A 13,222-nucleotide genomic window follows, 5' to 3' on the forward strand; every position below is an offset into this window, starting at 1 on the left:
TTGCATTTACAAACTATTTATATTTTCAACACTGTCAAAATATATGCCATAATTTTGAAAAAAAAGAGGAATGTTACCGATATGTAAAATACACAAACGGAAAAATATCGCATCACCAAGAATGAATTGTAAGACATTAACGACAGTTCATAGGCGTGTTTCTACATCTGAAAGATGACGTCTGTTCAAATTTCACGCCGTTCACAAAAGAGTAATGCTAGTAACGCCACTATGAGGATGCAAATCAGATCTGTTTTAAATACAGGGTCAGTACAAAGTCTTGCCCTAATTATAAAAATTTATAATAGAATAACCGTTTGACATAATAAGTTACATTTGATGCCGTTACATAGGTTACTGTTACCAGTTTTTTTAAAGACCACTTACGTTAGTAAACCTCAGCGTGTGCTCCCTTGGTAGCTCGGAGAATGTCGAGGCGGTATTCCAGTTCCCGCCAGGTGTTATCATGTGTTCTGTCACAGTACCCACAGCAGCTTGTATCCTAGTCTTCAGTTCGTCGACGTCAGCAACTGGTGTGACGAAGACTCTGTCCTTGATTAGCGCAAGGAAAAAAAAAAAAGTCAAGGGGCTTAATGTCTGGAGAGCGGGGTGGACGGCGTATTGGACCGATCCGGTTATTACTCCCCTCTCCAGACTTTACGCCCCTTGGCTTTTTTTTTCTGGGGCTGTATCAAGGATAGTGTCTTCGTCACACCAGTTGTTGACGTCGACGAAGGCTAGGATACAAGCTGCTGTGAGTACTGTGACATAACACATGTTATGAAACACCTGGCGGGAACTGGAATACCGCCTCGACATTCTTCGAGCTACCAACGGAGCACACGTTGAAGTTTACTAACGTATGTGGTCAAAAAAAAAAAAAAAAAAACTAGTAACACTGACCTATGTAACTGCATCAAGTGTAAATTATTATGTCAAATGGTTATTCAATACTACATTGTTATAATCAGGGTAAGACTTTGTGCTTATCCTGTATATTCTGTAAATTTCGTGAGCGTTAGTCACCTTTGATACTGGACGTAGTGAATTGAAGTTAGTCAAGAATACCGTTAAGGCGACAAAGACGCCACTATCAACACCTCACTGAATTTGTACGATTTCGCGTAATAGTGTTACGAGAAGCTGGGTGTTGCTCCTGCAATATTGCAGGAAGACTTGACAGGGATGCAGCCACTGAACATGATTGCTGGCAGCGATGATCACGAGAATGTACGGTCGCAAGAAGACCGGTCTTCGTAAGGCCAAGTGGCACTACCAAGAGGGAAGACCGCTGTGTTCGGCGTATGGCTCTGGTGCACCGTACTGCATCTGCAGCTGCAATTTGGGCAGCAGTTGGCACCACAGTGACACAACGAACTGTTACAAATCGGCTACGGTGCCAGACGCCCTGTAGCGCGCATTCCACTGACCCCAAACCACCACCATTTGCGACTTCATCAGTGTCAAGCGAGAGCTCAGTAGAGGGCTTATTGTGTTTTCTGATGAAAACTGATTCTACCTCGGCGCCAGTGATGGCCGTGTGCTGGTTGCGAGGAGGCCTGCAAACAACCTGTCCGTGTGCTGGAGTTATGGTCAGGGATGCGATTTCGTATGACAGCACGAGCACTCTCAAGGTTATCCCACGCACATTGACTGCAAAACTGTACTTCAATCTGGTGATTCGGCTTGTTCTGCTGTCATCTATGAACAGTATTCGAAGAGGTGTTTTCCAACAGGATAACGCTCGCCCACATACCGCTGTTGTAACCCACCATGCTTGCTCTGCAGGTTGTCAACTTGCTGCACTGGTCTGGCCGGACATCATCGGAAGACAACTCCAGTCTCACACAAAAACAGCATTAACCGTTCCCTTATTGACCGACCAAGTACAACACGCATGCAACTCCACTTCACAAACTGATATCCGGCACCTGCGCAACACAATGCATGTTACACGGCTATTAACATACCAGCATTTCAAATTTACAATGGTTTATCTCGCACTTACATTAGACTGTATTCTCCAAATACCATTAGTCTACAGGGCGGTCCACTGATCGTGACTGGGCCAAATATCTCACGAAATAAGCGTCAAACGAAAAAAACTATAAAGAACGAAACTTGTCTAGCTTGAAGGGGGAAAACAGATGGCGCTATAGTTGGCTCGCTAGATGCCGCTACCATAGGTCAAACGGATATCAACTGCGCTTTTTAAAAAATAGGAACCCCCATTTTTTTATTACATATATACGTAATACGTAAAGAAATATGAATGTTTTAGTTGTACCACTTTTTTCGCTTTGTGATAGATGGCGCTGTAATAGTCACAAACATATGGCTCACAATTTTACACGAACAGTTGGTGACAGGTAGGTTTTTTAAATTAAAATACAGAACGAAGGTATGTTTGAACATTTTATTTCGGTTGTTCCAATGTGATACATGTACCTTTATGAACTTATCCTTTCTGAGAACGCATGCTGTTACAGCGTGATTACCTGTAAATACCACATTAATGCAATAAATGCTCAAAATGATGTCCGTCAACCTCAATGCATTTGGCAATACGTGTAACGACATTCCTCTCAACAGCGAGTAGTTCGCCTTCCGTAATCTTCGCACATGCATTGGCAATGCGCTGACGCATGTTGTCAGGCGTTGTCGGTTGATCACGTTAACAAACATACTTCAACTTTCCCCATGGAAAGAAATCCGGGGACGTCAGATCCGGTGAACGTGCTGGCCAACGCGAGCTGTGTGCCGGACATCCATCATGTTGGAAGTACATCGCCATTCTGTCATGCAGTGTAACATCTGGTATTAACATCGGTAGAACATTACGTAGGAAATCAGCATACAATGCACCATTTAGACTGCACATGGATAAGATGGGGGCCAATTATCCTTCCTCCCATAATGCCGCACCATACATTAAGACGCCAAGGTCGCTGATGTTCCACTTGTCGCAGCCATCGTGGATTTTCTGTTGCTCAATAGTGCATATTATGCCGCTTTACGTTACCGCTGTTGGTGAATGACGCTTCGTCGCTAAATAGAATGCGTGCAAAAGATCGGTCATCGTCCCATAATTTCTCTTGTGCCCAGTGGGGGAACTGTACACGACGTTCAAAGTCGTCACCATGCAACTCATGGTGCATAGAAATATGGTACGGGTGCAATCGATATTCATGTAGCATTCTCAACACCGACGTTTTTGAGATTCCCGATTCTCGCGCAATTGGTCTGCTACTGATGTGCGGATTAGCCGCGACAGCAGCTAAAACACCTACTTGGGCATCATCATTTGTTGCAGGTCGTGTTGACGTTTCAAATGTGGCTGAACACTTCCTGTTTCCATAAATAACGTAACTATCCGGCGAACGATCCGGACACTTGGATGATGTCGTCCAGGATACCGACCAGCATACATAGCACACGCCCATTGGCCATTTTGATCACAATAGCCATACATCAACACGATATCGAACTTTTCCGCAATTGGTAAACGGTCCATTTTAACACGGGTAATGTATCACGAAGCAAATACCATCCGTAGTGGCGGAATGTTACGTGATACCACGTACTTATACGTTTGTGACTATTACAGCGCCATCTACCACAAAGCGAAAAAAGTGGTCCAACTAAAACATTCATATTTTTTACGTACTAGACGAATATGTAATAAAAATGGGGGTTCCTGTTTTAAAAAACGCAGTTGATATCCGTTTGACCTATGGCAGAGCCATCTAGCGGGCCAACCATAGCGCCATCTGGTTTCCCCCTTCAAGCTAGACAAGTTTCGTTCTTTGTAGTTTTTTCGTTTGATGCTTACTTCGTGAGATATTTGGCCCGGACACTATCACTGGACCGCCCTGTATATTATCTTTTGGTGTTGCGATTTTTTCCGTCAGTGTTATTATATTTAAGTATTTCATTACTACTGACACAGAATTACAATTCTACGTCGTTTTGCAGGTTCGAGAAAGGCAGCAAAGTACTGATCAATTCAATATATTAAATGCGGTCTTGTCTATGAAGTATTTCTTCGAATATTACGAAGGTAAAAAATTGTAGCTCCTTAGGTGCACACATAGATGAAAAACTGGATAAACCATATAGTGCACCTGCTAAAATGTATACGTTTGACTACTTTTGCCAAAAGAATATTTGCCAACTTTGGAGATATATAACTTTGTCCATCACCACGACAGGCCAAGGCAGTTTACAATGATACAAATCGCACTAAAGAAACGAATTAGATGAGGATGTTCCTTTTGCTGTACATCCCATCCCATACTTTTGTTCAGATTTTAGCGTGTATTTTCACGCTGGAGGACACTGCTGTAAGTATTTCCGAGCCCAGGTGAGTTATGTGGACAACGTTTACTGTCCGCGTCAGCGTGGAAACAATGCGCATGAAAATGCATAATTGAAACTAACTGCCAAAAAATCAAACGAAACGGAACAACAGTTCGGACGGGGGGAAGGGGGGGGCGACCTTTTCGTTTTGTTTGTGCATCACCATAGCTATTCGGACAAGGGGATGGGGGCCGCGTTTCGCCCCAGCCTCGTGAATTTGTCCGCCCACCTGATAAATGAAAACTGAATTCAAATGCGGATGCCGGCGGAGCGTCAAATTAAATTCCAGATCAGATGGCCAGGAAAACAAACGCGACGCCGCATTAATCGTTGCAGCACGGGACATTAGGTCGGTGGGCCGTTCCAGGCCGTGTGGCGCTGCTTTCGTCTGAACGTCCGCCTGCCTGAGCACGCCTTAACAAAGCCGTCGGCACACGGGCCGTGCTGTCGAATGTCGGCGCTGAGCGCGCCGGGGTCGACGTGCTGCTGAACGCTCAAAAAGGTTCGACTTGAGCATGCGATACATGGGACCCAATGCGCTCTAGCGGCAGTTGTCGGCTGTACCTGATTCGTAAATCACACTGTTTACGAAATGGACGGGCATGTATGTCCAATATTGGCTCTACTAAAACGTACTTTCCTCCCTTATCCAACTGCTAGTCAGGTTGTTTTGTCTGTAATACACATAAAAAATTCAATATCTGTGAAAATATTATAGGCAAAAAAGAAAATACCACGTCCAGTCAGTACGGACATCGGCTTGTATAAGAAATAGTGCGAAACAAATTTACAATAGTTCTCCGCATAAGATAGCATTATTTCATCAGTCTCACTTTTTAGTAAAGTCCTTCCTAAGTTCATTCTTTCTTGATCACTGTTCCTCTCAGTAGCAGAATCTCTACAACATGTGAATTACAGAACTTAAAAGAAAAAAAAGGAAAAATATCTGATTGCAAACAGTGCAAGTTATTGCTAGAGCCAATCGAACGAACTCACTCCTCAAAAAGAGTGCCCTTATATTTACATAACGTCGGATATTACATACATTCTTATTAAACTAAGTAGAATGTATCAGAGATCATATTAAAAATGCGAAGGACAGAAAAAAAATTTGGATTTGATGGGACGCGACCTGCCAACACTTAATAAATTTATCCACGATCCTGCTAAAGCGACCACTAACATTAGGCGAACTTATCTAGCTTGGTGCCATGCCCTGAAAGATTTCATCGTAGCTATATTACTCATTGAAATTTAATTACAATAAACTGTACGAAGAACAACATTCCGTTGCCTTCAAGTGGCATGGTCTCATAATAGGTCAGTTACAACTTCGTTTATATGTGACGTTTCTCGTCCTTTTATTGCAACGCATCATTCAGTTAACGGCGGGTTTTCGAGAGCTCCTCAGTTTGCTAGTTCTCAGAAACGGCGTGTATACAGACGGGCTTCAACTGACAATATGGTGCCTCACGACTCTGCACCGAAGGGAGATGGCGTGCATGTGACGTCATTGGCCAATGTTCAAACGCACGTTCAGGATATCTGCCATGCTAGATATTGCTCTGGACGTTCGAAAAGACTCCCAAACGTGCTATTCCACGCTATAACGTCAGAAGCTCGGCACGCTCAACGTTCGGATGCACGGTCCATGTGCCGATGGCAGGTGTCCCAAACCAACACGTGATCCGTGCCCACGTCGCTGCAGTCACATCCGCGTGCTGTTAACAGGCGAGGGTCGGCTAGTTTCGGACAGCGGGTTGTGTCGGACGAGAGCGTTTCTATGACAAACCGTGTCGCGCTACTGTTATGTGAACTGTTGAGGAACCAGACCGCTCACGCGACTCTGAATCAAAACAACCTGTGGCGGATCGTCAGTATACATTCTGAGTGCTCACCAGTTTTTAGATACAGATAAATTTCAGAGTGTGGTATTAATACATCTGTTGTATTACAGTTATGAACAAATTTATACAACTATAGCCACTGCCAATAATAATAATAATAATAATAATAATAATAAATGCAGGTTGTTCCTAGCAAGCCATTCATGGCAAAGGCTTGAACGTTTTTAATTTCGGAAATATCTGACTTGAGCATACCTGCTCGAAACTGTGACCATTACTTTCTTGCAGTGTAATTTTACGGTTTCTTAAAATTTCGTTCTAATGAAGACGTCCAGGGAGGTGTCGAAAACTAGGTCAATGTACCTAACAGTTATTTGTAACCGGTTGACTATGCGATTGCTATGCTGAAACTTATGTACGGTTGTTGAGAGACAGCCATGTTTACAACTGTAAGAATTCTAATATTATTATTCAAATTCTTCGTTTGTAGTACAAAAGTAAAAGTGAACTTAAGTGAAAGTCTGGAAAATGGCCACAGTGTCCATTCCGTAAGGATAGTGATGAGAGACAGAGAAAAGGTAAAAGAAGTCAGATGAAAATTTTGGGCCACTGTGAGTAGCAAAAACTTGTGGAAGAAATACACATTTATAGACTCATAATTCAGTTAAAGAAAAAAATATTTCACTATATTAATAATTTACCAAATAACGCAAAAGGTTAAGAATCTACAACCAATTATTAATACACAGTTCAAATGATCCCAGTGTCTGTAATTAGAGCATCTAATCCAGTCTTGATTGTCCTTAGCGTTAGAGAAAGTTTCGTTACTATACAAGCGCTTAGTGTCCTAGTCTTCTTGACTTCGTTCTGCAAGCTATAGCATTTTGAACTCTACCTGATCCTTTCCTTATGGTGCATGTGCTTTCTTATTAATGATTTCAGCAGGTGAGAATCCTTTTTACTCCTTTCTTCCGTTCCTATTGGCTTCTTTCTTCTCATATCTTCTGACAGTTCAGTCTTCTATGGTGTCGACGTTACTATCGTTGCGTTGCCATTTCTTTGGCTTCTTTGGTTTCTCCTTCTGTTGTTATTGCCCAAATTTTAATCTTGGCAATCGTATGATGCCTCTCGGTCTTACTGCGAAATATGTCGGTGAGGTGGCACCTCACATACAGTAGCGACGAATGGGCCTTCAGTATTGTCATTGACACTCACTTGATGCACAACTCCATTTTCATCCAGAGGCCTATCAATTGCTTCTTCCGTATTTGTGCTGCCAGTCGCTGTGACCGAGCGGTTCTAGGCACTTCAGTCCCGAACCGCGCTGCTACTACGGCGGCAGGTTCGAATGCTGCCTCGGGCATGGATTGTCTGATGTCCTTATGTTAGTTTGGTTTAAGTAGTTCTAGGGGGACTGATGACCTCAGAAGTTAAGTCCCATAGTGCTTAGAGCCATTTGAACGGTATTTGCTGGCGCACCTACTACACCATCTACTCATCTTCTTCAGTAGGGCTACTGACTACTTCTTCAACACTTGTGTGCCCATTTTCAGACCCTTCGTTTGTCTCATTTACTGTGCCACTTCTGTTGCCACTCATCTTGTCTTTAGGGCCCATGCCAATGTCCGATAGGCCCACCTCTGCAGCGACAGAATTTGCATCTGAAAGAGCACATGCCTCCAAAGGGAGCAGTCCCATATTTGCGAAATCCACTTATCGCTGTAGTTGGTACAGCTGCCTGCAAAAATGCTGGTCCAAGAAGTTTGCTGTTTTGCAATTATGTCGTCACTCTTCCTGGGTTGCTTCGCTTTTCAGAAGCTATAGCGTAGAGCATTTTGAAAGCTGCCATGAACGAGACACCTAGAGGGTATTATGTGTGCCTGTAAGTTAGTGGTTAGCACACTACAGCTGTACGACTTTGCCTGGCTTTTTCTATGATGTCTGTTATTTTTGCGCATGAGACATGTCCATCCAGAATTAGAAGTATTGGGTCTTCGGATGTAGGCTATGCTTCATTCAAGAAATGCGCAGACAATTTCAGGAAAATAAAAATCTGTGCCCACCCACTCATCATTAACCGGTCAACTCATTGCTGAGTGTCGAGATCATTTCTTCTATCATTTCTTAAGTAAGTGCATCCTCAACTAGACGTCTCATTCCACGGCGATCTCCAGCTCTTCCTGCTATAATGTCAAGAGGTAGGCTGGTAAATATCTTCGCTTGATCCAACCATCTACTTGTTGCTCTTCTTCGTGGTCCCCTACCTTTGATTTTGCATTGCAAATTGTTCTTCCCCAAATTATACCCTTCTCTTCTCAAAATGTGCCCAAGGAAGTAGAAGTACCCGTTGGTTATAACTTAGGTGTAGCTAATAACGGAGGTCCAGTGTGGGCTGTAATCATCTATGGCAGCGAAACTAGGTTAACACGGAAGAGATTTACGCTGGAAAAAAATTAGTTCTAGTTTTGACCACCATATGCAAATCTGGCGCTGTGGATGCAAGAAAGACGTGTATAAACGTTTCCATACGTAATAGATTAGGAACAGTACGTGAGCAGAAAAGGTCAAACAAGTGAGAAAGATATAATGCTGATTTAATTATCAACCGCCGCTTACATAATTTGTTCAGTATGTGGACCGCAGACATCGATGAGATGCTGCATACGTAAAATGACGTGATCAACAGTTGCTTGCAGCATTTCCGATGCAATCTGAGCAACTTATTCCTGTATACTGGCCTTCAGATCGTGTAGCGACCGATCGTGTCCCTGGTACACACGTTCTTTTAGGCATCCCCAGATCCAAAAGTCACAAAGATTCAGATTAGGCGATCTTCCAGGTCATGCATCTCGATAACTTCTGGAGACAACACTTTCATGGAGCGTTGCATTAAGCAGATCTTTCACTGAGCGAACAACATGAGGTGTTGCCCCCATCTTGCATGAAAACAGTGGTTTCCACACAGTTGTGCTCTTCCAAACCAGAAATCACACGCTGTACAACGAGTTCTCGATAACGTCCAGACGTCACGGTACACCTGACAGGCCTTCTGGGTGTATTCTCTTCAAAGAAGAATGGCCCGGAAATAATGGTGCTTGTCAAACAATACTGCACGGTAACATACAGCGAGCGCATCGGTTCTTCGTACACAACACGCGGTTCAACAGTACCCCAAATTTGGAAGTTCTGTGTATTCACTGCACGCTGCAGTGTAAAAATGTGCCTCGTCATTCCATAGGATACTGCTCGGCCACACGTCATCAATTTCGATCTGTGCCAGAAAACAAAGAGCAAATACAGAACGTTGCTGTGGATGATGAGGTTTACGTTACTGCACCGCCTGGATCTTGTACGGATACTAGTGTAAAATACACTGCTAAGCGTACGATCTCTCTTCTCGGTATCCATACTGCTCATTCACTTTACTACTTGTCAGATGACAGCGTAGGTGCCACACCGTCATACTAACAGTGTTCACCGCCAGATTTGCGCCTGGTGGCAAGAATTGGAACTAATTTTTCCGCATTAACGCATATGCATATCTAACAAGTTTCGCTGCCATACGATAATTACAGCCCACACTGGACCTTCGTGAGTAACTGCCCTTTAATTATAACCACCATGTATCTGTGGTCGACACAGGAACATAACCTTCTCGTGATGCTAATTTCTTGTATAAAGAAAGCATTTGTTTTTATTTCTGTCCACGGAACACGTCTCGAAGACATCAATCCGGCTCTTATTAACTTTCACGGTCTATATCCCTCAGCAGTAGGCCTATAAGAACACAGCGGATCTTCGTTGTTTTGGATATTGTTCGGTTCTATAAGGTCTTAGTGAATTTAACCATTGCGGTTCGATCGAGGACGATTCATTGTGTTATTTATTTATCATACCACACCCAATGTAGCGAAATGCAAGTCCTGAGGGAGCACCACCTTCAGCTTTCACTTTGGAAAATATCAGAAAAGGAGGAACAGATGTCCCTCTCGCAGACATGCATATGTCTGACTACTAGGAGGATTACCTGGGAATACCTATTTGAACAGAACGGACTGCCTTACCTGGTCCAGCACGATGGTGATGGTGTTCATTTTTTCGTCTGCCGTATCAATGACATCATGGTCATCGAGGACTTGCGCAGACGACTTCGTCCCATTGCTGACTGTGCTGCTTGATCAGTGGGCCCCTGACAGAGCAGCTACTGGGGAAGCGGCGTGATGGAGCATGGGGCCTCTTAGTTCTCCGCAGCCGGGAGAGGAATCCGGAGGGCCGGCGGCAGACTAAGAGCGGTGTGAGGCGGACGCCCCCGTGAATATATTGCGGGCATTAGAGCGCCGGGGCTTAAGGGCCCGCCAGCTGCCGCTGCTGATGGAACAGATTACGTGTCAAAACTTGCCCTGCGGCTTCTCCGCACTTCCCCAGGAAGAGCCCAAACTATGATCGATAGCGGGACAGCACAGACTGCCCGCATCACCTCTGAAACCAGACCCACACCCAGACCAGATGCCCTGCAGGCCTGTCTCCTCGTGCTCCAGTTTAATAAAGGTACCGTACGGTGCGCGGACTGCATTTCCAGGCAAGAGCACTGTGAACGAGACCAGCTGACTCACGGGACGCGGTTACTGACGTCGAGTGGAACACGCAGAGTTCATCAAACGAACAGTGCTTGTAGGACTACTAGACTCGCGTGGCCAGATGTACGACACGGCCGTATTTGTGTTGTATCCGTAGGAAACGAGTATCTGCTATGATTTCTTCATGCCTGCATATTTGCAGTCTTCTGCCGCTACAGAGCTCCGAATTGTAGCGTGCAACATGGCAGTGTGTAATGTAACTGTGTTGGTGCGTGAGAAACAGCGTACTGTAATAGAGTTTCGTCCACACACGGAGCATCCTCCTCTTCAACATGACAATGCCAGACCACACAGGATTTAGTACAATTGAAACCGAAGTCCCTAAATTATCTGAATAGGTTGTGAGCTAAAAAGCATATTTCTACTCTGATGGATATCATCAGGTCCATAAGATAGCCGCTAAACTGTTTCTTCAAATGACGTTAATGATTTGTTTCAAAGAATTAAGTCCTTCTTTGAAAATGTACCCTCCCTAAATTTTGAGAAAAATCCATTATATTCAGTTCTGTACAACAAATAGTCATACCAATGTTTCTCTCCACTCCCAATATGAGAGCATAAACTGTAAACAGAGCAATAATCGCCCTAAGCTGCGCACTTACTATACAAGTTGTTAGCGAAACTACGTCCGAACTGGCCTCGGAACGCCCAACAGTACCGACCGACAGCCGGGTCATCGTCAGCCGAGAGGCGACATGGGATGTGGATATGGAAGGTCATGTGGTCAGCTCCTGGCAGCTGCCAGTTTTCGTGACCAGAACCGCTACTTCTCCATCAAGTAGCTCCTCAATTGGCCGCACAAGCGCTGAGTGCACCGCAATTGTCAACAGCACTCGGCAGACCCGAACGGTCTCCTCTCCAAGCGCCAGCCAAATGGCTCAAATGGCTCTGAGCACTATGGGACTTAACTTCTGAGGTCATCAGTCCCCTAGAACTTAGAACTGCTTAAACCTAACTAACCTAAGGACATCACACACATCCATGCCCGAGGCAGGATTCGAACCTGCGATCGTAGCGGTCGCGCGGTTCCAGACTGTAGCGCCTAGAACCGCCAGGCCACCCCGCCCGGCAGTGCTAGCCAAGCCCGACAGCGCTTAACTTCGGTACTCTGACAGGAACCGATGTCACTACTGCGGTAAGGCCGCTGGACTGTGTTAACAAAAAGTATTCCACATTTTGAGAACTAGTAGTATTAACCAAACCAAGGCAAAAATGTCCAGTAAATTCGGGCTCTAAACTGTATATATTAAGAGCTATGAGCACTTGTTCATTTTCGCTGCACTGAACTACGCCATGGGGAGGGATTATTGGCAGCCAAGACTAATAGGACCTTAAATACTACGGAGGCGTGCTGAAAATTAAAGTCTGTGAATTTTTTATATGAAAACTATTAAAGCTTCTTAATTAGAATTATATATTAATACCTTCAGGTGCTGACGGTCGTTGATATATATCAACGGGGACAAGTGAAAATGTGTGCTTCGACCGGGACTCGAAACCGGGCCCGGGTTCCCGGGTTCGATTCCCGGCGGGGTCAGGGATTTTCTCTGCCTCGTGATGGCTGGGTGTTGTGTGATGTCCTTAGGTTAGTTAGATTTAAGTAGTTCTAAGTTCTAGGTGACTGATGACCATAGATGTTTAGTCCCTTAGTGCTCAGAGCCACTTGAACCATTTTTTTCGAAACCGGGATCTCCAGCAGTGAGAAACAAAAAAGGTGCTTAAAATATCAATGTAGGCCTGTGCTGTGACACTGCCACGCAAAACAGCAAGGGGTGCAAGCCCCCTCCATGAAAACACGACCACATCGTAACACCACCGCCTCAGAATTTTACTGTTGGCACTATACACGCTGGCAGATGACGTTCACCGAGCATTCGCCATACCCACACCCTGCCATCGGATCGCCACATTGTGTACCGTAATTCTTCACTCCACACAACGCTTTTCCACTGTTCAATCGTCCAATGTTTGCGCTCCTTACACCAAGCGGGGCGTCGTTTGGCATTTACCGGCGTGACTTGTGTATTATGAGCACCGGCTCGACCACGAAATCCAAGTTTTCTCATCTCCGGCCTAACTGTTATAGAACATACGGTGGATCCCGATGCAGTTTGGAATTCGTGTGATGGTCTGATAGATGTCTGCCTATTACACATTACGACCCTCTTCAACTGTCGACGGACTCTGTCAGTCAACAGACGAGGTCGGCCTGTACGCTTTTGTGCTGTACGTGACCCTTCACGCTTCCACTTCACTATCACATCGGAAACAGTGGACCTAGAGATGTTTACGAGTGTGGAAATCTTGCGTACAGACGTATGACACAAGTGACACCCAATCACCTGACCACATTCGAAGACCGTGAGTTCCGCGGAGCGT

At 44.7% G+C, this 13,222-nt stretch overlaps 1 protein-coding gene across 2 annotated transcripts in view; it reads right to left on the reverse strand.

Moving 5' to 3' along the window:
- LOC124594925 (solute carrier organic anion transporter family member 4A1) overlaps positions 1 to 13,222 on the reverse strand; it is a 539,939-nt gene that overhangs the window by 497,813 nt on the left and 28,904 nt on the right. The gene's annotated exons all lie outside the window — the stretch shown is intronic.

This window comes from Schistocerca americana, chromosome 2, assembly GCF_021461395.2.
Source record: "Schistocerca americana isolate TAMUIC-IGC-003095 chromosome 2, iqSchAmer2.1, whole genome shotgun sequence".
NCBI classification, from domain to species: Eukaryota; Metazoa; Arthropoda; class Insecta; order Orthoptera; family Acrididae; genus Schistocerca; species Schistocerca americana.